This window comes from Ambystoma mexicanum, chromosome 6p (assembly GCF_040938575.1).
Source record: "Ambystoma mexicanum isolate Mex_15411 chromosome 6p, UKY_AmexF1_1, whole genome shotgun sequence".
In the NCBI taxonomy this organism is placed as follows: Eukaryota; Metazoa; Chordata; class Amphibia; order Caudata; family Ambystomatidae; genus Ambystoma; species Ambystoma mexicanum.
The window spans coordinates 6,575,095-6,602,148 of NC_090935.1; the positions used below are offsets into that span (position 1 = coordinate 6,575,095).

The window sequence follows — 27,054 nt, forward strand, 5'->3', positions numbered from 1 at the left end:
CTACTGGTCAGCGTCAGGAAGTTACGCGGCTTCCGAGCTCGGCTTACCTGCACATGCGCACTGAGACCACACCGTCTACCGGTCAGGAGTCAGGAAGTTACGCGTCTTCCGAGCCTGGCTTATATGCACATGCGCACTGAGACCACACCGTCTACCGGTCAGGAGTCAGGAAGTTATGTGGCTCCCGAGCCCGGCTTATATGCACATGCGCACTGAGACCACACCGTCTACCGGTCAGGAGTCAGGAAGTTACGCGGCTTCCGAGCCCGGCTTATATGCACATGCGCACTGAGACCACACCGTCTACCGGTCAGGAGTCAGGAAGTTACGCGGCTCCCGAGCCCGGCTCATCTGCACATACGCACTGAGACCACACCGTCTACCGGTCAGGAGTCAGGAAGTTATGCGGCTCCCGAGCCCGGCTTATATGCACATGCGCACTGAGACCACACCGTCTACCGGTCAGGAGTCAGGAAGTTATGCGGCTCCCGAGCCCGGCTTATCTGCACATACGCACTGAGACCACACCGTCTACCCGTCAGCGTCAGGAAGTTACGCGGCTTCTGAGCCCAGCTTATATGCACAAACACACTGTGATCCTCCAGCCAGGCGTCATGAAAAAAAAATCACGGCTTCTATACACATGCGCACAATGATCCTCCAATCTATTGCTCCGGTGTTAGGAAGGTGCAAGTTATATCCGCACTTGCGCAGGGTTCGCCTGCATTCTACTATTCAGCCACGATCTTCTTTTACGTATGCGTACCGAGGGGGTGCCGGGCGTCATGACGTCACTCCCTCTCCTACACATGCGCAGTGTGAAGTCTGCCTATCTCGCAGCTAGGCGTCAGGAAGAGACGGGGCATCTTTGCAAGTGCGCATAGTGAAGTCCTCCTATGTCGTGGACCGGCGTCATGACGTTCAATTCTCTGCACATGCGCACTGTGACATGCGCAGTGTGAAGTCCCCCTCGCTTGCCTGCACATGCGCAGAGTGAAGTTCTCCTATCTCGTGGCGTGGCCTTGTGAAAAGGCGCGCTTCTCTGCACATGCGCAGTGTGAAGCCTCGTGAAACGGCCTCGCTTCCCTGCACATGCGCAGTGTGAAGTCCTCTATCTCGTGGCGTGGCCTCGTGAAGAGACACTCTTCTCTGCTCATGCGCAGTGTGAGGTCCTCCTATCTGGTGCCGTGGCCTCGTGAAGAGGCGAGCTTCGCTGCACATGCGCAGTGTGAAGCCTCGTGAAGAGGCCTCGCTTCCCTGCACATGCGCAGTGTGAGGTCCTCCTATCTCGTGGCGTGGCCTCGTGAAGAGGCACGCTTCTCTGCACATGCGCAGTGTGAAGCCTCGTGAAGAGGCCTCGCTTCCCTGCACATGCGCATTGTGAAGTTGTCACTTCCTCCTCTTTTCGTGGTCATCTGACCGGAGAGACGGAGCCATTTTCTTCACATCGTGGACCCTCGTTTGCCACTGAAATCTTGCGCGGCTGTGGACGGTGAGAGATTTCCCTCCTGACTGTATCCTGGACCCTGAGCTCTCACGGGCTGCCTGGTATATATACACCCCTGGGAGGGTAGTGCCACCCTGAAGTATCTGGGAATACACCCACATACAGCCCTGTAATACCTGAGACTACTCCCACCATGCCCCCCTGCAGCAGCCAGGACTACTCCCACCATGCCCCCCTGCAAGCCAGGACTACTCCCACCATGCCACCCTGCAGTAGCCAGGACTACTCCCACCATGCCCCCCTGCAGTAGCCAGGACTACTCCGACCCTGCAGTAGCCAGGACTACCCCCACCATGCCACCCTGCAGTAGCCAGGACTACTCCCACCATGCCCCCCTGCAGTAGCCAGGACTACTCCGACCCTGCAGTAGCCAGGACTACTCCCACCATGCCATCCTGCAGTAGACAGGACTACTCCCACCATGCCCCCCTGCAGTAGCCAGGACTACTCCCACCATGCCCCCCTGCAGTAGCTAGGACTGCTCCCACCATGCCATCCTGCAGTAGCCAGGACTACTCCCACCATGCCACCCTGCAGTAGCCAGGACTACTCCCACCATGCCACCCTGCAGTAGCCGGGACTAGGCCCACCATGCCACCCTGCAGTAGCCAGCACTACTCCCACCGTGCCACCCTGCAGTAGCCAGCACTACTCCCACCGTGCCACCCTGCGGTAGCCAGCACTACTCCCACCATGCCCCCCTGCAGTAGCCAGGACTACTCCCACCATGCCACCCTGCAGTAGCCTGGATTACTCCCACCATGCCACCCTGCAGTAGCCAGGACTACTCCCACCATGCCACCCTGCAGTAGCCAGGACTACTCCCACCATGCCACCCTGCAGTAGCCTGGATTACTCCCACCATGCCACCCTGCAGTAGCCAGGACTAGGCCCACCATGCCATCCTGCAGTAGCCAGGACTACTCCCACCATGCCCCCCTGCAGTAGCCAGGACTACTCCCACCATGCCCCCCTGCAGTAGCCAGGACTACTCCCACCATGCCCCCCTGCAGTAGCCAGGACTACTCCCACCATGCCCCCCTGCAGTAGCCAGGACTACCCCCACCATGCCACTCCCCCAGCAGTAGCAAGGACTACTCCCACCATGCCACCATGCAGTAGCCAGGACTACTCTCACCATGCCACCCTGCAGTAGCCAGGACTACTCCCACCATGCCACCCTGCAGTAGCCAGGACTAGGCCCACCATGCCACTCTGCAGTAGCCAGGACTACTCCCACCATGCCCCCCTGCAGTAGCCAGGACTACTCCCACCATGCCCCCCTGCAGTAGCCAGGCCTACTCCCACCATGCCACCCCGCAGTAGCCAGGACTAGCCCCACCATGCCACCCTGCAGTAGCCAGGCCTACTCCCACCCTGCAGTAGCCAGGACTAGCCCCACCATGCCACCCTGCAGTAGCCAGGATAGGCCCACCATGCCCCTGAAGTAATGAGGAGACGACCCAGGGAAGCTTTGTATAAGCTTTAATGAAAGGCCCCCGGTGGGTGGGCTGCTATGATGTGAAATGAATTGAACACTCTGAGTGAGAGCGTTCAATTCCAAACATTCCAGACTGACGTAAGGTCAGTGTGTACATATCATAACATCTCCCTTACAAGGAAGAAAGAAGGGGAAGGAAGAAATGGGAAAAAGGGAAAGGAGGACAATGAAATATAACTGTAACACTTTCTCATCAGGAATATAACTGTAAGATTTCCTCGTAGGAGGTTTCTTCTTGGCAGTAGACTGCAGTGCTTAGTGCATCAGTAATAAACGTAGTCATCGTTATAATTTTGGATGATTCTCCGGTTCCTCTTAGAGAGGCTGACTGTAGGTTCAGAGGTCACGTCACTGTACTCATCACAGTCTTGTTGATGTGTGTCTTCTGGCTGGATAACCTCTCTCGTTAGTATGTCCTTACTTGTACTGGGCTTTTTGTGGTCTCTCTCTATTTTCACTAGGTCATCGCCGGACCACTTCTTTCCATCCTCCAACAGTACAGATTTGCCAAAGCATCTCATTACCCTTTGCGGGGATCTAAAGCGGGATTCTCCCTTGAGGATCTTCTTGGGTTCTTTAACACAGACCAAATCTCCTTCTTGAATTGCCATCTTTCTTACTTTGTTTTTTGAGTCATAGTATGTTTTGTATTTGTTCTGTTTCTCTCTTACACATTCCTGAATGTGATCCATGTCCAATCTCACCTCTCCATTGTCCATAAAGATCCAGGCTGGTCTCAGTCGATTGTAGGCAACTCTGCCTCTCATCATTGTGAATGGTTCAACACTGGTGGTGGAGTGTGGAGTTGTCCTGTATGCGCATAAGGCCTCCTTGAGCGTCTCTTTCCACGGAAGTGTGTTGACGATGGCTAATTGAATCACACTTTTCACTAGCCTGTTCATTCTCTCTACGAGGCCATTGGAGATTGGATGGTACAAGGAGGTGGTGATGTGGTGGATAGCTTTGTTTTTGAGGAACTCCTGGAATTCTAGTGACAGGAACTGTGACCCATTGTCTGAGACTAGTTCTTTGGGATCACCTTCCCTATTGAATATGTCCGTTAGGAATTCAGTGATTTTCTTTGTGGTTACGTTTGTCTCTGCTACACCCCACTCTGTCCATTTAGATGTATAGTCTACTAAGACTATAATATAGATTTTGACCGCTTCTAGATTTTCGAATGGCCCCATGATGTCTATGGCCACTTTAGACCATACATTCTTTGGGCTTTCAATTGGCTGTAATGGTGTTTTCCTTGTGGTTTTGGACTTGTCGCTTGAGGAACAGGCGGAGCAGTTTTTGACTAACTCCTCTGCTTCCCTCCACATGTTCGGCCACCAATAGTTGCACCTTAATCTGTTCTTGGTTAGGCTTCTCCCCAGGTGCCCTTCATGTGCCAGATCTAGCAACTTTTTTCTGAGCTGCATTGGTGGGTTTAATCTGTCACCTCTGTAGATGTGTTATTTGTCCATGTATATTTCTTGCCTGATGGGAATGAAGTCTGTAAGACTTTGGGATGGCGTTGTCCAATCGTCTGCTATTGCTTTCCTAATTTCTCTTTGCTCAGGATCACTGTTTGTTTTGCTTTTCCACTTATCGATGGGAATGGCTGGGTTTATGGTTGCTATAATGTCTTGGTCTGGATCTTCAGGTTCAGTGTCTTGATTGGTCAATAGCCTGGAGAAGCAGTCAGCCACTCTATTTTGTGTCCCTGGAGTGTAACATATGTTGATGTTGTATTGCATAATATCGAGGATCCACCGTCTTATTCTCGGGGATATGAGATGCGGTGTCTTTGACTGAAGAATGTGTACAAGTGGTTTGTGGTCTGTTCTGAGTGTAATGGGTAAACCCCAAATTAGATTCCGAAAATGCTGCAGGATCCACCTTACTCCCAGTGCTTCTCTCTCAATCGTGGAATAATTTAATTCTGCCCCCTTTAGTACCCTGGATGCAAAAGCAATCGTTACTTTGCCCTTGCTATGGATTTGCTCCAGGACCCCACCTAGACCGATCTTACTGGCATCCACCGATATGATTGTTTTTGCCTTACAGTCAAACATACCTAAGGCGGGTGCTTGATTGATGTTGTGTTTTATTTCCTCAAATTCTGTTTTGCATTTTTCGGACCAGTCGAACTTGTTCATCTTGTTCATGATACTCCTTATGTTCCTGGTCTTGTCGGCATAGTTACCTACAAATTTTGAATAGTACTCGGTCATTCCAAGAAAGCTTCTCAATTGGTCTTTGTTTATCGGTTCAGCAATGCTTAGGATGTTATCTATTAGTTCTTTCTTGATGCCATTGGAGTCTATGGAGTGGCCAAGGTAGGACACTTTGTTGCATTTGATGTTGCATTTTTCTAATTTTAAGGTGAGGCCACTTTTCTCAATCACTCTTAATACGCTGGTAAGTATTGCATCGTGTTCTTGTTCTGATACAGCCGATATGAGGATATCGTCTTGGAAACAATGTACTCCTTCCAAACCCCCAAACAGGTGTGACATTAGTCTTTGGAACGCAGCAGCGGCAGATGCGAGACCAAAAGGCATCCTCTTAAATCTGAATGCTCCTAGAGGAGTCACAAATGAGGTGAGGCTTCTGGAACCCTCTTCCAGGTCTATTTGGTGATATGCAGATGAAAGATCTAGGGTACTGAAGTACTTCGCTGGCTTCATGGTCGTTAACAGCTCAGATATGTTTGGGAGGGGGTGCCTGTCAATCCATATGTTTTTGTTTAAGTGTCTCACTCAACGCACATTCTTATGGAGTTATCCGGTTTCTTCACAAGCACTATGGGAGCAAGCCATTCTGAGCTTTCAATGGGTTGTATAATGTCCTGCTCACATAAGCGCATTAGTTCTTTATTGAGTGCTTCTTTTGTTCCTATGGGGACTCCACAGACTCTGTGGGCTACAGGAATGGCCCCTTTCTTGAGAATGATCTTATTCTGAAACCCCTCCAGGAGTCCAATTTTTTTAGAGAACACTTTGGGAAACTGTATTGCCAGGGTATCTTTGGTGTTTTTCACGTCGCTCAGAACAGCCATTATGGGGTTCTCCTCGCCGGGATGGATTCTCACACAAAGAGCGGCTTGATCTTCCCAGCCTACTATGGATGAACCTTTATTTGCTACGAAAAGCTTGCAGTAGGTCGTTCTGTCGCGGAACTTTAGTTGTACCCATGTATATCCAATAATGTCAATGGGACTCTTCCCGTACCTCGTACTGTGGTGTTCTTTAAATCACTCATTTTACCAGATAGCTCAGACAGAAAGGTTTCTACACCAACCATTGTGTATGGGGATCCTGTACAGGCAGTGACACTCCGTTGATCTGCATGTTGACCCAAGGGCCCTTAGAGTGTTGTAAAGAGGTGACGGTCAATATTTGTATGGGTGGGCTCCTTATGTTAACAGTTAGCATCTCATCGTGTTCCTGAGTATTTTCGACAGCTCGCACAGTGCCTCTCGTTGGCCTGGCGAATGGCCTCTTAAAACCACTCGACCTGCCTCTTGTATTTTTGCACACTTTGGCGAAATGTCCAATCTGATTGCATCTATAGCACTCGACAGCTGCTGCAGGGCACTCTCTGTCAACGTCGCTGTTTCTGCCAACCACATTTTTGGCATCGTTGAGAAGGTTGATTGAAGCGTAGCGAGTTCCTCCCTCTAGGTGGATAGGGCCTCAAGGCATGCGATGATGTCTTCCTTACGAGGGCTGTTGCAGGTTCGCTTATATTAGCTTCGATGGATCTCACTTCAGAGGTCCCTGCCTGGTCGAATCTCTCCTTCAAGCAACGGTCACCCAACTCAATGCTCCTGGCGATCTCAGTGGCCTCCTCCAAAGATGGGTTCTTGGATTGCCACAGTCTCTGTTGAATTCGTGGATTAGCGACATTCAGCACCAGCTGGTCTCTGAGGTATTCATTTCCGACACCAGTGAAGTTGCAAGTCGACATGAGTGTCCTGGAAGACGCAAGGAAGGCATCAACAGTTTCACCTTTCAATTGTTTTCTGGAGAAAAATCTATACCTCTCCATGACGACGTTTGTCTTGTTGCCGAAATGTTTGGATAATTTAGCCAGTGCGCTTTCATATTTGCAGTTGGCGTTGGCGTCACCCCCTGCATCATCTGGCTCAGGAAGCGCCCTGAATATCCTGAGGGCCTCTGCCCCAGTACAGTTAAGTAGAGTCGCCTCTTTGAGGTCATCGCTGAATTTGTTACCACCAATGGCCCTCAGGTAAACCTGAAAGCCATCTATCCACTGTTCCCAGGGACATGTGGGAGTGCCAGGACACGGAAGAAACTTGGTTGGTGGAGGAACACTCTGCATGGCGGTGCACAAAGAAGACGCCCTATGAGATCAAGTGGGGCTGCGGGGGATGGTTCCGGCTTACAGGTGATGGATAAGTGGCTGCGTGTGTGTCCTACAGACTAGCCCTCTGGACGCATGCCATGGTGCGCTTCGGTAGAAACCTGCGTAGGTGGGGCACAGCACGTTGTGCACAGCTATGGATGGAGATGAGATGCCTATGGAATATTCTGTGCTGCAAAGTCTCCAGGTGTCAGTATAATGAATGGGTCTCGGCATGGACTGTGACTTCACAATGGGCTGACATGTAGGATGGCTGGTCCTGGAAAGTCTTTAATGGAATGTCCAGATCGGGTTCTGAAATTGGATCACAATGGCAGCAATGAAGGCTTGAAGCAGAGTGAAAGTTCCTGAAATTCCTTCTTGCTGCGTGCGCACAGCAGGGCAACAAAGTGGCAGCTTTTGAAAGAGAGACAACGTTCTAATCAGGGCAGCGGTGTCAGTTTCAATGGCAAATGAGGTGTATTTAATTAAAGCTCAAACAACCAACAAAAAAAATGCGTGCGTTTGTATGAAAACGCGTGCGTTTGCGTGACAGTTCAAAAATCTTAGTTATGTTCTTCCTCCCCCCACCTCTGACCTGATGGCTGGACAGCTGTTCTGCTGCGTGGAGCACCGTTGAAGCCGAATTTTATGAGATGTGCGCCGCTCTGAACTCCCAGCAGGGAGGAGCGGCACCCTTCACTGGCCTCTCTCGTGTCTCGTCTGGCAGCCGGGTGGGGAGGGCAGGACAGAAGGTGCGGCGCAGGATGCAGTGGGAGCGATGGGTACAAGATGGGGCAGGCAGGAGCATGGAATGTGAACCGCTCCAGGGGCCTTATGGGGTGTTCCTCGTCGCCATTTGAAGTAATGAGGAGACGACCCAGGGAAGCTTTGTATAAGCTTTAATGAAAGGCCCCCGGTGGATGGGCTGCTATGATGTGAAATGAATTGAACACTCTGAGTGAGAGCGTTCAATTCCAAACATTCCACACTGACGTAAGGTCAGTGTGTACATATTATAACAGCCCCCCTGCAGTAGCCAGGACTACCCCCACCATGCCACCCTGCAGTAGCTAGGACTATTCCCACCATGCCATCCTGCAGTAGTCAGTGTTGTACCCTGGGGAAGCCCTGTGATGGTGTGCGGGCCTCCCAGGGTCGGGGTAACAGCGCGCGCGGGTGAGCGCGCAAGAACACACGCCGGAGACGTCTGCTCGTTCCGGTGCTCCGGCGCGAACTGCCGGGCACCGCCTTTATTAACTAAACACGCATGCGCCGGCCCGCTGGGCCGCGCATTTGCACTTCGTGTACCACGTACACAACATCCCTCCTTTTCCCCCCAAACAACAAACACATTAAACAGGGGACCAACATGGCTCAAATCAAACTGTACTTAACAGGTTTTGTTACTCATGCCGCTGAGTCCATGATGAAATCTTGGAATCTTTGCGGTGGACGACGTCCTTCCCTGCGCGGGTACCTGGGCGAACCTCTCTCGGGGTTCTCTGGTCCCCCAGGGTCCTCGGGCGGCTCACCGCCTCCATGCGGCGCCTCCGCTGCTTGTCCTTGGTCAGGATTGGTTTCTTCATCCGCTGCCACGGGTCCTATGCGCTTGAAGAAGGATACGTTTCTGGTTACCGTACCTCGCTTTCGCAGCTGTGACCATTGACCCTTTGACATGAGTGACTCCCATTGGTTGGGTTTCGTAAGTCATCGAGAGTTTTCCTTCCGGTTTCCTGTTCCGGACTAGGACGGTGTCTCCTACCGCTATCTCTTTTTCTGGCAGCCTCCGCCTTGTTGTTTCGTTCTCGTTTCTCGCTGCTCTATCTGCTGTCACCCGTGCTCTATCGATCACCCCTGGGTGTCGGTCTCCCGCTTCGGGTATCAGCCCTCTGGGTATTCGCCTGAACAGCGCCTCGGTGGGTGCGATTCCGGTGGATCGATGTGGGGTGGACCGGTACTCACGAAGAAAGTCAATTAGATTGTGTCGTAGGTCCTCCCTCCCCCATTGACAGAAATCCGAAAAATTTTGTTTAGTGTCCGCATGAATCGCTCCACCTCTCCATTGGCCCTTGGCCATAGCGGGGTTACCTTCCGGTGCTTGATGCCTCGTTCATCGCAGTATCTGGCTAACCGCTGTCCTTGGAACGGCGCTCCGTTGTCTGAGCAGATCTCAAAGGGGAACCCATGGGTGGCGAAAATTTTGTCCATCGCCAGGATGGTGTGATCACTGGCGGTGTATTCCACGAGCTCCACTTCCGGATACCTCGTCCACTGGTCTGTGACCACCAGGAAATACAGGCCCCTTCCGGTCGAGCCGAAGTCTGCATGTACCGTTCCCCATGGCACGTCGCTCCGCTCCATGGCCTGAATGGGTGGGCCCCTTTCCACAGGACTCGTGGCCTGGCAGGGAATGCAGGTCCTCACAAACTCGGCCACCCTGTGCTCCAGATCGGGAAACCAGACCTTCAGCCTGAGGCGTGCCTTCATCTTGGCCATGCCTTGGTGCCCTGTGTCGGCCAACTGGAGGACCCTCATGACCAATGACCTGGGGATCACGATCTGGTGCCCTCGCAGTAACAGGCCGTCCATGGACACCGAGAGGTCGTGTCGAGCTTTCCACAGCAGTTGTAGGTCCCTTTGTACCTCTGGGTTCCTCCTGGCATTGTTCAAAAGGATGTCCCGCCACTCTCCTGTGGCCACCGCCCTTTTCACTCTTAGGAACGCCTCGTCGGAGTTCGAGTCGTCCGCAATGTCCTGTCTCGATAAGGCCTCTGGCAGGGCCGATTCAATGACGAGATGTACAGCGTCCCCAGCGTCGGTTATCTCCACGGGACTCTGGATATCCCTCGTGCCTGGATGACGGGAAAGGTAGTCGGCTGGGTTATGTGTACCTGGGCGGTATACCAGCTTGACGCCGTATTCAATGAGGGATAGCATCCATCTTTCGATGCGGGGAGGCGGCTTGGATGATGTTCCTGACAAAATAGGAATCAGGGGTTTATGGTCCGTTATCACGACGACAGGTTTGCCGAGGATGTAGATTCTGAAGTGTTTGCACCCCCACAGGATGGCAATGGCCTCCCTTTCTATCTGGGAATATCTCCTCTCCGTGTCGGTGAGGGCTTTGCTGGCATATGCTATGGGCCTCATGACCCCTAGTTCGTCTGCCTGCATGAGGACTGCCCCCAGTCCCACCGGGCTGGCATCGACCACAATCTCCGATTCCCGGCTGGGGTTGAAATAGGCCATTGTCTCCTGCTCTGACAGGGCTTCTTTGATGGCCTTGAATCTTGTTGTTCATTCTCAGTCCACTGCCAAGCCACGTCGTTCCTGGTAAGTGCCCTCAGTGGTTCCGACAGAGAGGCTAAGTCCTTGATGAAACGGCCGCAGTAGTTGACCATCCCTAAGAAGCTCCGAACTTCTGCCGGTGATGTGGGTGGAGGCGCATCTCTAATGTCCTTCACTTTTCCAGGTTCCGGGGATATGCCCCCCGCATGGAAGGTGAACCCAAAGAATTCCAGTCGGTCTTTTAGGAATTCGCACTTTTCTTGGTGCAGGGTTAGACCCACCGCCTGTAGTCTCTCAAAAGTGTTCTCTAGCCGTTTAAGGTGTTCAATTTCCGACCTGGCGAAGACCAAGATGTCGTCGGACATGTTAATGACACCTTTCAGTCCAGGCAGGGCTCCTCTAATGGCGTTTTGGAAGACCTCTGCTGCGGACGAGATTCCGAAGTTTAGTCTTTTGTACTGGTACAACCCCTCGTGAGTAGTGAATGTCGTAATGTACCTCGACTCGGGGTGTAGCTCTAACTGGTGATACCCAGACCTGAGGTCCAGTTTAGAGAAGACTTTGGCACCTTGGAGTTCTCCGACGATGTCATCTAGAGTGGGTGTGAGGTGACGCTCCCTTTTGATGGCGGCATTTGGGAGTCTCATATCCACGCAGATGCGTACTGCCCCCGGCTGCTTCGGCTTTGGGGCTACTACGATGGGCGAAACCCAAGGGGTGGGGCCTTCCACTCTTTCAATGATGTCCCGGTCGACCAGCTGTTGCAACTCCTCCTCCACTTGGGCTCTTAAGTGAAAAGTAATCCGGCGATGTTTGAGGGCTGTCGGCCTTACGGACTTGTCGATGTGTAAGCGAATGGGCTCTGCATTCAGCTTTCCAATGCCCTTGAAGAGAGTTTCAAATCTGTGTAGCATGCTTTTCAGATCGGCGTGGTATACTCAGAACGTGAAGTGGACAATGTCGAGTGCTTCTGACGCCGCACAGCTCAACAGGGAATGTGGGCTGACGCTGGTGACAAAGAACCTTGCTTTGATGGTGTTTTGTCCATGAGAAACCGGGGCTACGAACACACCTTGGATGGGTAGGGGCGTTTCCCCACGAACGCATATATTCGCGCCATGGACGCTGACAGCTCCGGTGGGCCTGGCAGGGCCTCATAATGTTTGGTGGCTAGCACACAGACCGAAGCCCCAGTGTCTATGAGAATGGGGGTGGGGACGTCATCGATGTTAACAGTGCATGTGGGTTGGCGTCTCGTGCCAGGACCTTTTACAATGCTTGAGATGAAGAAAATCTCTTCCTCCTCCTCCTCTTCTTCTGCTATGTCCAGGTCTTGCAGACCCTGATCGATCGATGAGATGCCTCTCGCTCTGCGAGCGCCTCCCCGTCCAAATCTCTCCGGTCCTCTTCCTGCCGCTACAGGGGCGGCAGCCCGGCACATCCTTGCATAATGCCCCGGTGTGCCACACCGGCCGCACGTTCTCAACTTTGCTGGGCATTCACCTCCGTGGGGGAGATCATACCCACAGTAGGAGCAAGATGAGGCGTTGCCTGGTGTGGGCGGGGCATCAGGCCTTCTCGACGCCCATTTCGACCTTCCCACTGCTGAACGTCCCACAGCAAATGCGTCTTCATCATTCTTCGGTCGCGTGGCAGCGTCCATTTTCGCACCTCTGGCTTCCGCCAGCTCATGTGCTCTTCCCAGGTCCAAAATTTGCTGGAGGGTCAGACCAGGTTCTCTCAGTACTTGCCTTCGAAGTTTGCTGGAGCTGCACCCCTGCAGTAGTTGGCTGCGGACCATTTCTTCCTCATCGACCCATCTGCAGGAGGTCGCCAGGTGTCTCAGACGGGCACAGAATTTGTCTAGGGGCTCGTCGTCTAGGTGTCTTTCGGCGCCCATGACAAATCTATCAAAATCCACATTAGCCATGGGGAGAAAATGGTCTTTGAGTGCCTGCTTGACAGCGTCATACGTAACCACGGGGATGACGAGGGAATTGTAGATTTTGTGGACTTCTGCGCCTGCCGAGTAGATCATGGTCGCGATTTTGGTGTCATCATCGTTCACCCCAGATACCCTGAAGAACATATCTAGCCTCTTGACCCACAGCAGCCACTTCGGGCCCAGTTTGGAAGGGGGGCCAGTAGTATCGAATTCAGGCATGGGGGCTAGGGAGCTGCGAGATCTGCGCGGGATTGGGGCAGCGGCACCCTCATCATCAGTGTCTTCGCCCATTTCTGCGTCACATACTCACAGTTGTCTTTCTTAGAATGATGGGCGGCTTGTCCTGGGCTCGTAGTAGTGTTGGGGTGTAGAAACCCACTTCTTTCTTCTTTAATGCCACAGCCCTGCGCCTGCAGGACTGTGGGAGTTCCAAAAATTATCAGTGTCCCCTAAACACAGCTGGTAGGTGGCGCACGAGCACCCTTTCGGGCCGCAACCACTGCCGCTACGTGTGAAGAGAGGAGCGAGCGAAATCAAAATGGCCACCGGCACTCCGCGGGTCCGTAATACGGAAGAGCTTTCCGTCTCTCCGAGGCTGTCGGAGCAGGGAAGTAGTCCGTACCTCCTCGTCGCCAGTGTTGTCCCCTGGGGAAGCCCCGTGATGGTGTGCGGGCCTCCCAGGGTCGGGGTACCAGCGCGGGCGGGCGCGCAAGAACACACGCCGGAGACGTCTGCTCGTTCCGGTGCTCCGGCGCAAACTGCCGGGCACCGCCTTTATTAACTAAACGCGCAAGCGCCGGCCCGCTGGGCCGCGCATGCGCACTTCGTGTACCACGTACACAACATCCAGGACTACTCCCACCATGCCACCCTGCAGTAGCCAGGACTAGCCCCACCATGCCACCCTGCAGTAGCCAGGACTAGGCCCACCATGCCCCCCTGCAGTAGCCAGGACTAGGCCCACCATGCCACCATGCAGTAGCCAGGACTACTCCCACCATGCCACCCTGCAGTAGCCAGGACTAATGCCATCATACCACCCTGCAGTAGCCAGGACTACTCCCACCATGCCACCCTGCAGTAGCCAGGACTAGGCCCACCATGCCACCCTGCAGTAGCCAGGACTAGGCCCACCATGCCACCCTGCAGTAGCCAGGACTAGGCCCACCATGCCACCCTGCAGTAGCCAGGACTAGGCCCACCATCCCACCCTGCAGTAGCCAGGACTACTCCCACCATGCCACCCTGCAGTAGCCAGGACTACTACCACCCTGCCACCCTAACAAAAGCCAGGAGAAGGCCCACCCTGCAGTAACCAGGACTACTCCCACCATTCCACCCTGCAGTAGCTAGGACTACTCCCACCATGCTACCCTGCAGTAGCCAGGACTACTCTCCCCATGCCACCCTGCAGTAGCCAGGACTAGGCCCACCATGCCTCCCTGCAGTAGCCAGGACTACTCCCACCATGCCACCCTGCAGTAGCCAGGACTAGGCCCACCATGCCACCCTGCAGTAGCCAGGACTAGGCCCACCAGGCCACCCTGCAGTAGCCAGGACTAGGCCCACCATGCCACCCTGCAAAAGCCAGGACTACTCCCACCATGCCACCTTGCAGTAGCCAGGACTACTCCCACCATGCCACCCTGCAGTAGCCAGGACTACTCTCACCATGCCACCCTGCAGTAGCCAGGACTACTCTCACCATGCCACCCTGCAGTAGCCAGGACTACTCCCACCATGCCACCCTGCAGTAGCCAGGACTAGGCCCACCATGCCACCCTGCAACAGCTGGGAATACTCCCACACACAACCCTGTAAACTCTGAGAATACACCCATCAAACCACCCTATAATAGCTGAGACTACTTCCATCACACCACCCTGTAATAGCTGAGACTACTTCCATCACACCACCTTGTGATAGCTGAGACTACTCCCATCACACCACCCAGTAATTGCTGAGACTGTGCCCTTCAAACCACCCTGTAATAGCTGAGACTATGCCCATCAAACCACCCTGTAATAGCTGAGACTATGCCCATCAAACCACCCTGTAATAGCTGAGCCTACATCCATCAAACCACCCTTCAGTAGCCAGGACTAGGCCCGTCATGCCACCCTGCAGTAGCCAGGACTAGGCCTCCCCATGCCACCCTGCAGTAGCCAGGACTACTCCCACCATGCCACCCTGCAGTAGCCAGGACTACTCCCACCATGCCACCCTGCAGTAGCCAGGACTAGGCCCGCCATGCCACCCTGCAGTAGCCTGGACTACTCCCACTACGCCACCCAAAATGCCACCCTGCAGTAGCCAGGACTACTCCCACCACGCCACCCTGCAGTAGCCAGGACTAGGCCCCCCATGCCATCCTCAGCTCTCTGGGGCTGTCTGATATATACACCCCTGGGAGGTTATACATGCACACCCCGACTGTCAGTGTGTAGTTCCACCCTGCAGTAGGCAGGACTACTCCCACCATGCCACCCTGCAGTAGCCAGGACCAGGCCCACCATGCCACCCTGCAGTAGCCAGGACTACTCCCACCCTGCAGTAGCCAGGACTACTCTCACCATGCCACCCTGCAGCAGCCAGGACTACTCCCACCATGCCACCCTGCAGTAGCCAGTACTAGGCCCACCATGCCACCCTGCAATAGCTGGGAATACATCCACACACAACCCTGTAAACTCTGAGAATACACCCGTCAAACCACCCTATAATAGTTGAGCCTACACCCATCACACCACCCTGTAATAGATGTGCCTACACCCATCACACCAACCTGTAATAGCTGAGACTACTCCCATCACACCACCCAGTGATAGCTGAGATTACACCCATCACTCCACCCTGTTATAGCTGAGACTAATCCCATCACACCACCCTGTAATAGCTGAGCCTAAACCCATCATACTACCCTGCAGTAGCTGAGACTACTCTGCGGATACCACCCTTTAGTAGCGGGGACTACTCCCATCACACCACCCTGTAATAGCTGAGACTACTTCCGTCATACCACCCTGTAGTATCAGCATACCACTGTGTAGTAGCTGAGACTACTCCCATCATACTACTCTGTAGTAGCCAAGATTACTCCCATTATCAACTCGGTAGTAACTGAGATTACTGAAATCATACCACTCTGCAGTACCTGAGACTACTCCCATCAAACCACCAGTAAAAGCTGAGACTACTCCCATCATACCACCCTTTAGTAGCGGGGACAACTCCCATCAAACCACCCTGTAATAGCTGAGACTACTTCCGTCTTACCACCCTGTAATAGCTGAGACTACTTCCGTCTTACCACCCTGTAGTAGCTAGGACTGCTCCCGTCACACCACCCTGTAGTAGCTGGGACTACTCCCATCATGCCACCCTGTAGTAGCTGGGACTACTCCCATCATGCCACCCTGTAGTAGCTGGGACTGCTCCCGTCATGCCACCCTGTAATAGCTGGGACTGCTCCCGTCATGCCACCCTGTAATAGCTGGGACTGCTCCCGTCATGCCACCCTGTAGTAGCTGGGACTGCTCCCATCATGCCACCCTGTAGTAGCTGGGACTGCTCCCATCATGCCACCCTGTAGTAAATGGGACTGCTCCCATCATGCCACCCTGTAATAGCTGAGACTACTCCCATCCTGCCTCCTTGTAATAGCTGGGACTGCTCCCATCATGCCACCCTGTAATAGCTGGGTCTACTCCCATCATTCCACCTTGTAATAGCTGGGACTGCACCCATCATGCCACCCTGTAGTAGCTGGGACTACTCCCATCATGCCACCCTGTAGTAGCTGGGACTACTCCCATCATGCCACCCTGTAATAGCTGGGTCTACTCCCATCATGCCACCTTGTAATAGCTGGGACTACTCCCGTTAAACCACCCTGTAATAGCTGAGACTACTCCCATCCTGCCACCTTGTAATAGCTGGGACTGCTCCCATCAAACCACTCTGTAGTAGCCAAGACTACTCCCACCATGCCACCCTGCAGTAGCCAGGACTACTCCCACCATGCCACCCTGCAGTAGCCAGGACTACTCCCACCATGCCACCCTGCTGTAGCCGGGACTACTCCCACCATGCCACGCTGAGTAGCCAGGACTACTCCCATCATATCACCCTGTAGTAGACAAGGATACTCCCATCATGCCACCCTGCAGTAGCCAGGACTAGGCGCATCATGCCACCCTGCAGTAGACAGGACTACTCCCACCATGCCACCCTGCAGTAGCCAGGACTACTCCCACCATGCCACCCTGCAGTAGCCAGGACTACTCCCACCATGCCACCCTGCTGTAGCCGGGACTACTCCCACCATGCCACCCTGCAGTAGCCAGGACTACTCCCATCATATCACCCTGTAGTAGACAAGGATACTCCCATCATGCCACCCTGCAGTAGCCAGGACAAGGCCCACCATGCCACCCTGCAGTAGCCAGAACTACTCCCACCATGCCACCCTGCAGTAGCCAGGACTACCCCCATCAAGCCACCCTGCAGTAGCCAGGACTACTCCCATCAAGCCACCCTGTAATAGCTGGGACTACGCCCGTCTTACCACCCTGTAGTAGCTGGGACTGCTCCCGTCTTACCACTCTGTAGTAGCTGGGATTGCTCCCGTCACACCACCCTGTAGTAGCTGGGACTACTCCCATCATGCCACCCTGTAATAGCTGGGACTGCTCCCGTCTTACCACTCTGTAGTAGCCAAGGCTACTCCCATCATGCCACCCTGCAGTAGACAAGGCAACTCCCACCATGCCACCCTGCAGTAGCCAGGACTACTCCCACCATGCCACCCTGCTGTAGCTGCGACTACTCCCACCATGCAACCCTGCAGTAGCCAGGACTACTCCCATCATACCACCCTGCAGTAGACAAGGCTACTCCCATCATGCCACCCTGCAGTAGCCAGGATTAGGCCCATCATGTCACCCTGCAGTAGCCAGAACTACTCTCACCATGCCTCCCTGCAGTAGCCAGGACTACTCCCACCATGCCACCCTACAGTAGACAAGGCTACTCCCATCATGCCACCCTGCAGTAGACAAGGCTACTCCCGTCACGCCACCCTGTAGTAGCTGGGACTGCTCCCGTCACACCACCCTGTAGTAGCTGGGACTACTCCCATCATGCCACCCTGTAATAGCTGGGACTACTCCCATCATGCCACCCTGTAATAGCTGGGACTACTCCCGTCTTACCACCCTGTAGTAGCTGGGACTGCTCCCGTCTTACCAGCCTGTAGTAGCTGAGACTACTCCTATCATGCCACCCTGTAATAGCTGTGACTACTCCCGTCAAACCACCCTGTAATAGCAGGGACTACTCCCACCATGCCACCCTGCTGTAGCTGGGACTACTCCCATCATGCCACCCTGCAGTAGACAAGGCTACTCCCATCATGCCACCCTGCAGTAGCCATGACTATTCCCACCATGCCACCCTGCTGTAGCTGGGACTATTCCCACCATGCCACCCTGCAGTAGCCAGGACTACTCCCACCATGCCACCCTGCAGTAGACAAGGGTACTCCCATCATGCCACCCTGCAGTAGCCAGGACTAGGCCCATCATGTCACCCTGCAGTAGCCAGAACTACTCCCACCATGCCACCCTGCAGTAGCCAGAACTAGGCCCACCATGCCACCCTGCTGTATCCGGGACTACTCCCACCATGCCACCCTGCTGTATCCGGCACTAGGCCCACCATGCCACCCTCCCACCATGCCACCCTGCAGTAGACAAGGCTACTCCCATCATGCCACCCTGCAGTAGACAAGGCTACTCCCATCATGCCACCCTGCAGTAGACAAGGCTACTCCCGTCACGCCACCCTGTAGTAGCTGGGACTGCTCCCGTCACACCACCCTACAGTAGCCATGACTATTCCCACCATGCCACCCTGCTGTAGCTGGGACTACTCCCACCATGCCTCCCTGCAGTAGCCAGGACTACTCCCACCATGCCACCCTACAGTAGACAAGGCTACTCCCACCATGCCACCCTGCAGTAGACAAGGCTACTCCCACCATGCCACCCTGCAGTAGCCAGGACTACTCCCACCATGCCACCCTGCTGTAGCTGCGACTACTCCCACCATGCAACCCTGCAGTAGCCAGGACTACTCCCATCATACCACCCTGCAGTAGACAAGGCTACTCCCATCATGCCACCCTGCAGTAGCCAGGATTAGGCCCATCATGTCACCCTGCAGTAGCCAGAACTACTCCCACCATGCCTCCCTGCAGTAGCCAGGACTACTCCCATCATGCCACCCTACAGTAGACAAGGCTACTCCCATCATGCCACCCTGCAGTAGACAAGGCTACTCCCGTCACGCCACCCTGTAGTAGCTGGGACTGCTCCCGTCACACCACCCTGTAGTAGCTGGGACTGCTCCCGTCACACCACCCTGTAATAGCTGGGACTACTCCCGTCTTACCACCCTGTAGTAGCTGGGACTGCTCCCGTCTTACCAGCCTGTAGTAGCTGAGACTACTCCTATCATGCCACCCTGTAATAGCTGTGACTACTCCCGTCAAACCACCCTGTAATAGCCGGGACTACTCCCACCATGCCACCCTGCTGTAGCTGGGACTACTCCCACCATGCCACCCTGCAGTAGACAAGGCTACTCCCATCATGCCACCCTGCAGTAGCCAGAACTACTCCCACCATGCCACCCTGCAGTAGCCAGAACTAGGCCCACCATGCCACCCTGCTGTATCCGGGACTACTCCCACCGTGCCACCCTGCTGTATCCGGCACTAGGCCCACCATGCCACCCTCCCACCATGCCACCCTGCAGTAGACAAGGCTACTCCCATCATGCCACCCTGCAGTAGACAAGGCTACTCCCGTCACGCCACCCTGTAGTAGCTGGGACTGCTCCCGTCACACCACCCTGTAGTAGCTGGGACTACTCCCATCATGCCACCCTGTAATAGCTGGGACTACTCCCGTCTTACCACCCTGTAGTAGCTGGGACTGCTCCCGTCTTACCAGCCTGTAGTAGCTGTGACTACTCCCATCATGCCACCCTGTAATAGCTGTGACTACTCCCGTCAAACCACCCTGTAATAGCCGGGACTACTCCCATCCTGCCACCCTGCTGTAACCGGGACTAATCCCACCATGCCACCCTGCTGTAGCCGGGACTACTCCCACCATGCCACCCTGCAGTAGACAAGGCTACTCCCATCATGCCACCCTGCAGTAGCCATGACTAGGCCCACCATGCCACCCTGCTGTAGCTGGGACTATTCCCACCATGCCACCCTGCAGTAGCCGGGACTACTCCCACCATGCCACCCTGCAGTAGACAAGGGTACTCCCATCATGCCACCCTGCAGTAGCCAGGACTAGGCCCACCATGCCACCCTGCAGTAGCCAGGACTAGGCCCACCATGCCACCCTGCTGTATCCGGGACTACTCCCACCATGCCACCCTGCTGTATCCGGGACTAGGCCCACCATGCCACCCTGCAGTAGCCAGAACTACTCCCACCATGCCACCCTGCAGTAGCCAGGACTAATCCCATCATACCACCCTGCAGTAGCCAGGACTACTCTCACCATGCAGTAGCCCGGACTGCTCCCACCACGCCACCCTGCAGTAGCCAGGACTACTCCCATCATACCACCCTGCAGTAGACGAGGCTACTCCCACCATGCCACCCTGCAGAAGCCAAGACTACTCCAACCCTGCAGTAGCCGGACTGCTCCCACCGTGCCACCCTGCAGTAGCCAGGACTACTCCCATCATACCACCCTGCAGTAGACAAGGCTACCCCCATCATACCACCCTGCAGTAGCCAGGGCTAGGCCCACCATGCCACCCTGCAGTAGCCAGAACTACTCCCACCATGCCACCCCGCAGTAGCCAGGACTAGGCCCATCATGCCACCCTGCAATAGCATATACTACTCCCATCATACCACAATGCAGTAGACAAGGCTATTCCCATCATGCCACCCTGTAGTAGCTGGGACTTCTCCCGTCACACCACCCTGTAGTAGCTGGGCCTGCTCCCGTCTTACCACCCTGTAGTAGCTGAGACTACTCCCATCATGCCACCCTGTAGTAGCTGAGACTACTCCCATCATGCCACCCTGTAGTAGCTGAGACTACTCCCATCATGCAACCCTGTAGTAGCTGGGACTACTCCCATCACACCACCCTGTAGTAGCTGAGACTACTCCCATCCTGCCACCTTGTAATAGCTGAGACTACTCACGTCCAACCACTCTGTAGTAGCCAAGGCTACTCACACCGTGCCACCCTGCAGTAGCCGGGACTAGGCCCACCATGCCACCCTGCAGTAGCCAGGACTACTCCCATCATACCACCCTGCAGTAGCCGGGACTAGGCCCACCATGCCACCCTGCAGTAGCCAGCACTACTTCCACCATCCCACCCTGCAGTAGCCAGGGCTACTCCCACCATGCCACCCTGCAGTAGCCGGGACTAGGCCCACCATGCCACCCGGCAGTAGCCGGGACTAGGCCCACCATGCCACCCTGCAGTAGCCAGGACTACTCCCAACATACCACCCTGCAGTAGACAAGGCTACTCCCACCATGCCACCCTGCAGCAGCCAGGACTTGAGTGGGTTACCAAACATAATTATGTTGGATTTGTTGGGATTGATCGCTTTGGCTGTAGTCCTATATGGGTGTTATCCATCAGTGTTATATCGTCAGCATATGCCAAAAAAAGAGCTTGCACTTGTCTATGGCAGGAGAGACAAAAGTTGAATTTTCCATAAAGGCAGGTAAATCGGCAAGATATGAATTAAAAAGAGCAGCCAAAAGACACCCTTGCCTTATCCCTTTAGCTGTGGGTATCAAAGAAGTTAAGTCACCCCCCTAGATTGATTCTAACCTGGACTGTTGTATGCTCATGGAGAGCTATAATGATTTGCAGCAGGCCCATCGGGATATTCCAAGATTTAAATTTAGTCCAGAGTTTTAACCTATTAACTAGGTCAAAAGCCTTTGACAAATCAATCAGGGCAATGTAAGTAGGTGATGACATTTATTGTTAAGATTGTGCTTTTACAATGTAAAGGCACAATCTTACATCAGTCCGTTGAGAGCTCTTTAGGAAAACCCACTTGGAATTTGGAAATTATATGGTGAGTAGTAGCCCAATTTTCAAGATCTTGTAGAACCAACCTAGCAAAGACCTTAAGATCGCCATCCTTTAGAGCAATTGGACGATAATTTACAGGATCTGATTTTAAGCTTTTTTGTAAATTGAAATCACTATTGCTTGTTTCCATGACTTGGGTATCTTATAGGTATTGATAATCTTCTGGAAAAGTTTGCTAAGAATAATTGCCCAGTTGTGAGGTTCAGAAGTAAAGATTGTGTTAGGTAGGCCGTTGAGACCGGCTGTACGAGATTTGGATAGATGTCTAACTATTAGCAATATCTCATCTTCAACAATATTGAGCATCCATGGAATATTGCAACAATATTGAGCATCCATGGAATATTGCAATCTGTGTGTGTGTGAAGATGTATTTTGAATGATGTTATCTGAGAAGTAAGCCTCCCATACAGCCGCTGGTATAGTAGAAGTTTGGCGGCCAGTTTTATGGTTATTGAGAGCCCAAATTGTTTTTGTTTGAGTTGGTAAAAGCATTGAAAGCATTTACTGACCGTCATAAATGTTGCGCAGAATTCTATGGCCAATGTTTGTATTTTTTTTCAGTTTGTTCTTTGTGGCGGAGTGGATATATGGATTAAGACACTGCTTTAAGACCTCATGACCTTTCATTGAGAAATGTTTTGTTTGTGTGGGTGATGGATTTTTAATTTTTATCTGTAGTGAAAAACGAGGGATTTAAGTCTCTTATAAATTCCATTAAAGTACCAAGAGAACAAAGCATGTCATGGACGCAATCGCATCCAAACCTGACTAAAGAGTCTATTTTGTTCTTTAACTTACTACCTCTATTTCTAAAACAAGCAATGCTGTTTCCATGTGAATGACATTAAGTTTGGCATCATATTTAGTTTTAGACACTTGACAACCAACAGCTCAAGCAAATAGCCTCCTGGAAGAAGTTCACATGCAAACCCGGACCTCTGAACTCTGGAAGGATATTTCAAGAAAGAATCAATGGAATCTGAGAACCAAGGACGGGTACTTATTCACGGATAATACTCTGGTCATCCCCACACAGAAATTACAACGTAGGATAATAAACCTCTGCCACGATACTCTTCATTCCTCCGTTTAATACAAAGGCAATTCTGGTGGCCTAGGATGAAGACTGACGTACAACTGTACATCCAAGCTTGTTCTGTCTGTAGTCAAAACAAACATGATAACAAGAGACCGGCAGGTCTCCTATTACAACCTACACCACCTACAAGGCCCTGGGAAATCATTGCTACGGACTTCATTGTGGAATTACCACCTTCCAGAGGATACACCACTATCATGGTCACCACTGACTTGTTCACTCATATGGCTCATTTTACACCTCTGTATAAACTGCCATCCTCATCAGAACTTGCTGGAATCTTCCTGGAACACATCTTCCGACTTCATGGACTTCCTTCCAAGATCATATCAGACAGAGGGCCACAATACATATCTGTAAACACCTTTGCCAGATACTAGGAATTCAACGTGCCCTCTCCTCAGGCTATCATCCCCAGACCAATTGAGCTACAGAACGTGTAAATTAAACCTTAGGACAATATCTTCGTTGCTTCTCTACTAAGGTCCAGGACGATTGGTCCCTTTTAGTACTTGTGGCTAAATTTGCCTACAATAATTCGGATCACTCGCCTGTTAAGACCAGCCCTTTTTTCTGTAGCCAAGGATTCCACCCTTCGGTTCTGCCTTCTGTCCTCCCGCATCCTACACCAGTTCCTACAGTTGAATCCTTTATTGAAACACTCACTCATCGATGTACAGAGAGAAGCCAAAGAACATTTAGAAAGAGCCCAGATTCAGACCAAGCACTATGCGGACTCAAGGAGAAGGCCAGGGCCCTCCTATGCTATAGGAGATAAGGTATGGCTATCCTCGAAACTACTGCCCCGGCATCTACAGCCAAATAAATTGGCCCCCCGATTTTATGGACCCTTCCCTATAAAAAAAAAATCATTAACCCAGTGGCCTTTCGGCTCAAACTATCAGACTCCTGGAAGAAGATACACCCAGTTTTTCATATATCTCTATTGAAACCTTACATCCAGACCTCCCAGACTAATCTCAGACCCAGCCCTGTACTTATTAATGATCAACTGAAATATGAAGTATCCAGAATATGTGACTCCAGATATAAACGTGGTCAGCTCCAGTAATTGGTGGAATGGAAGGGTTATCCTCCCAGTAAACTCCCCCAGGTTACTCAGAAGGTTCCATCTCATACACCCGGGCAAACCCGGCAGGACGGGTTTTCGGAGGAGGCATGCTGTCATGAGCCATCTAACACGCCCCTTGTGGGCCTCCTGGTCGCTGACACGTCGGGGCTTACACGCTGTTGTACGGTTCATAGTGATAATTTCGACTACAAAAATGTCGAAAGTCAAAATTTCGAAAAAAAAAATTACTTTTTTTTTCAATGCATTTTTTTTTCGGAATGGGGGTTCCCCCCCGACCCCCCTTTTTTAAAATTTTTTTTTCAATTTTTCCCTTTTTTTTAACTCCCGAACCCCTAAAATAAATATATAATTAAAAAAAACGAAAGTCGACATTTTTTTTGTCGACATTTTTGTCAGTCGACATTTTTTTTCGAAATTATGACTTCCCACCCTGTTGTACACCCAACATGGCCGTAAGCATGGAACGCAACCTACTAGCCTTCACGTCCTATGCAGCACGTTCTATAAATTAGCCACACACCCGCGGCTCCCCGCGTCTCAACACTACAGATAGCTGTGGCTAGACGTGTGCTCCGTAGTTCGCATTCGTGGAACTGTATTGTTTCCTGGTTCCTGGACTCTCCACTTACCTTCTGCCTTCTATCCCTCTCATTCTGACTTTTCCCCGAATTCCGTGCACCCGCTTCCGGGTACTCCTTCTCCTTATCCTGGACTTCCTGGAGATTCCATTGACCCCGGATGTAGAAGCTGAACGAACACTGGAAGCCGAAGACGGCCGAGCGGGCTTGTTCAAGACCCGGACCGTACGGAAGAAAACCCTGTCTAAGGATTCCGCAAAGCAGCGAGAAAGGGGGAAACCTGTGACACTTCTTCTCTAAGGCTCCCAATCCAGACTCAGCAAACTCGACAAACTTTACCTGACATTCACCATCGACGGCAACATTTCTGTCTCCAACAGCGTCAAAACTCTTGGGATTTACCTTGACTCCTGCCTTACTCTGTCAAGACAAATTAACGCCATCTCTTCCGCCACCGCCTACACATGTAAGCTCATCAATGCCAGCAGACCTTACCGCACTTGTACTTTCTAAAGTCGACTATTGTAATGCTCTCTATCTGGGTACCAGCCAAAAGAACATTAACAAGCTCCAAGTTATCCAAAATTACGCACTAAGAGCAGCCATGAACATACCCAAACACATGCACATCTCTGACGCCAGACGCTCCTGTCAATGGCTATCTATACCGCAGAGAATCGAGTATAAAACACTCTCACACACAAATGCTTATCCACCAAGCACCTAGATACCTCACGGACAACTTCACATACCACACCCCATCCCGCCCAACTAGATCAGCCCAAACACATTGCCTAAATATCCCCAGATTCAAGCTTCAAAAAGCAGACGGCACTAGCTTCACTGTGCTTGCTGCTAAACTCTGGAACTCACTTCCAGCCGATCTCAGATCTGAACCATCCTTTTACCGTTTCAGACACAGCGCCAAAACCTGGTTACTGTCTAAAGAAGTCTAAAACGCCAACTTTATTCCACACAAGTGTACATACTGCCTGTATAATCTGTACAACTTCAAACCTTGTATATACGTTATAATGTGCATATTAGCAGCAACTGTTTTTCATAATGTCCATACTTTCTGTAATGCCTACCTATGTTTACCATGTCTGTAATATTTTGGCTTTGTAATCATGCCAAGTGTCTGTATGCCCCAGGGCCAGGTGGCGCTATACAAATAATAAACTAGACTAAACACATGCATTTGTTGGAACACACTAGCCCTATATCGCAAAATCACAATGGACGGCGCCGTTCCGCAATTTGTAATCTTGCATCAACTAGGAACTGGCAATACTGGAAGCCTACTATCTTTGTGGTTTAGACGTTGTGAAAGCATACTAAACAACTTAGAAACCGATTGTGTAACCCTACATAACAACCCGGACTTAGTCAAAAATAAACTTTGGAAGCTTGACTGGATTACAATGGTAGACCAAAGGTCAGGCCAAAAACTAATGAAGGACGTTCCGTGTGAAGCCAGAAGGTTTAATGAATGCGTAAATGTGGCAGAGCACTTTCCAGCCTCTCACCACAGAACTAAATTTCTGCGCCTTCGATTAAACGCCTTCAAAACCAAGGAAAGATTGAGCACATGGACTAAAACCCGCAATCCAGACACAAGATGTAGATTTTGTAACCAACACGAGGAAACTCTAAATCATCTCGTTTTATTCTGCACTGCAATTCGATCGCAAAGGACAAAACGACTGGTGTCAATCATTGAAAGCCGACAAACCCTGATGTGTGAAGAATGGTGGCAGGTGATGTTTAGTGGACATAACAAAAGACGAACTTATGCCCTAATGTTTTTCTTAGAAGATTTAAGAGATGTATTAGCCAGAATGATCTGACATTATCCCTTCTTGAAACGAAGACCACAACACTCGAAGGCGGACCTCTGGAACTTGAGGACATTATGACTGGACACCGGATGATGGAAAATCACAAATGGAAATGTTACATGTTGGTCTTTTCTATTCATGTTTCGTTTCTTTGTTTTGTGCTTGATTATAAAAGACACACCTTCCAGTTCTGCAGTATTGCATCTGGATGAGGTGCCAAAGAATGCTCCCCGCTCTACTGGCCTCTCCCGCTCTTGCTCCTCCACTTATACAAGGTGCTTGTTTATAATCTACTCTCTCTCGGATACACTCATAACGGACTTTATGAAACGTGACCCCAAACCTTCAACCAGTCCACTGGCTGTGTATGCTGAAAGTTCATCAAGCATTTGATACCAAACGTCCAATGTGCATCCCTTCCTCTAGCGTAGACCTCTATTGTCAAGCAATGGATATGGTCCTTCTGTGTCTGGCCTCTATATGGTTCCAAGGTTGGGTCGGTGATGAGGACCAGTCACAGGGCAGTTCCCTTAATCTGCCACATCAGGTGCAGAGGGCCTTTCTTCAAGAGCCGCTCCTGTTCCCCACCCTGACGGTCTGTGCGGCTTGGTTCCAGGCACAGTGTACCGAATGGATCCTCATAACAAAGCTTTGATATTCTTGCACTGCGGAAGGG

General features: G+C 52.0%; 1 protein-coding gene across 1 annotated transcript in view; it reads left to right on the top strand.

Moving 5' to 3' along the window:
- Window positions 1-1,349: 1,349 nt before the first annotated feature.
- LOC138511127 (zinc finger protein 845-like) overlaps window positions 1,350-27,054 on the top strand; it is a 54,085-nt gene continuing 28,380 nt past the window's right edge. Inside the window, exon 1 of the mRNA XM_069626611.1 lies at window positions 1,350-1,492. The gene's annotated coding sequence lies outside the window, so the exon portion shown is untranslated. The remainder of the gene's footprint in view (window positions 1,493-27,054) is intronic.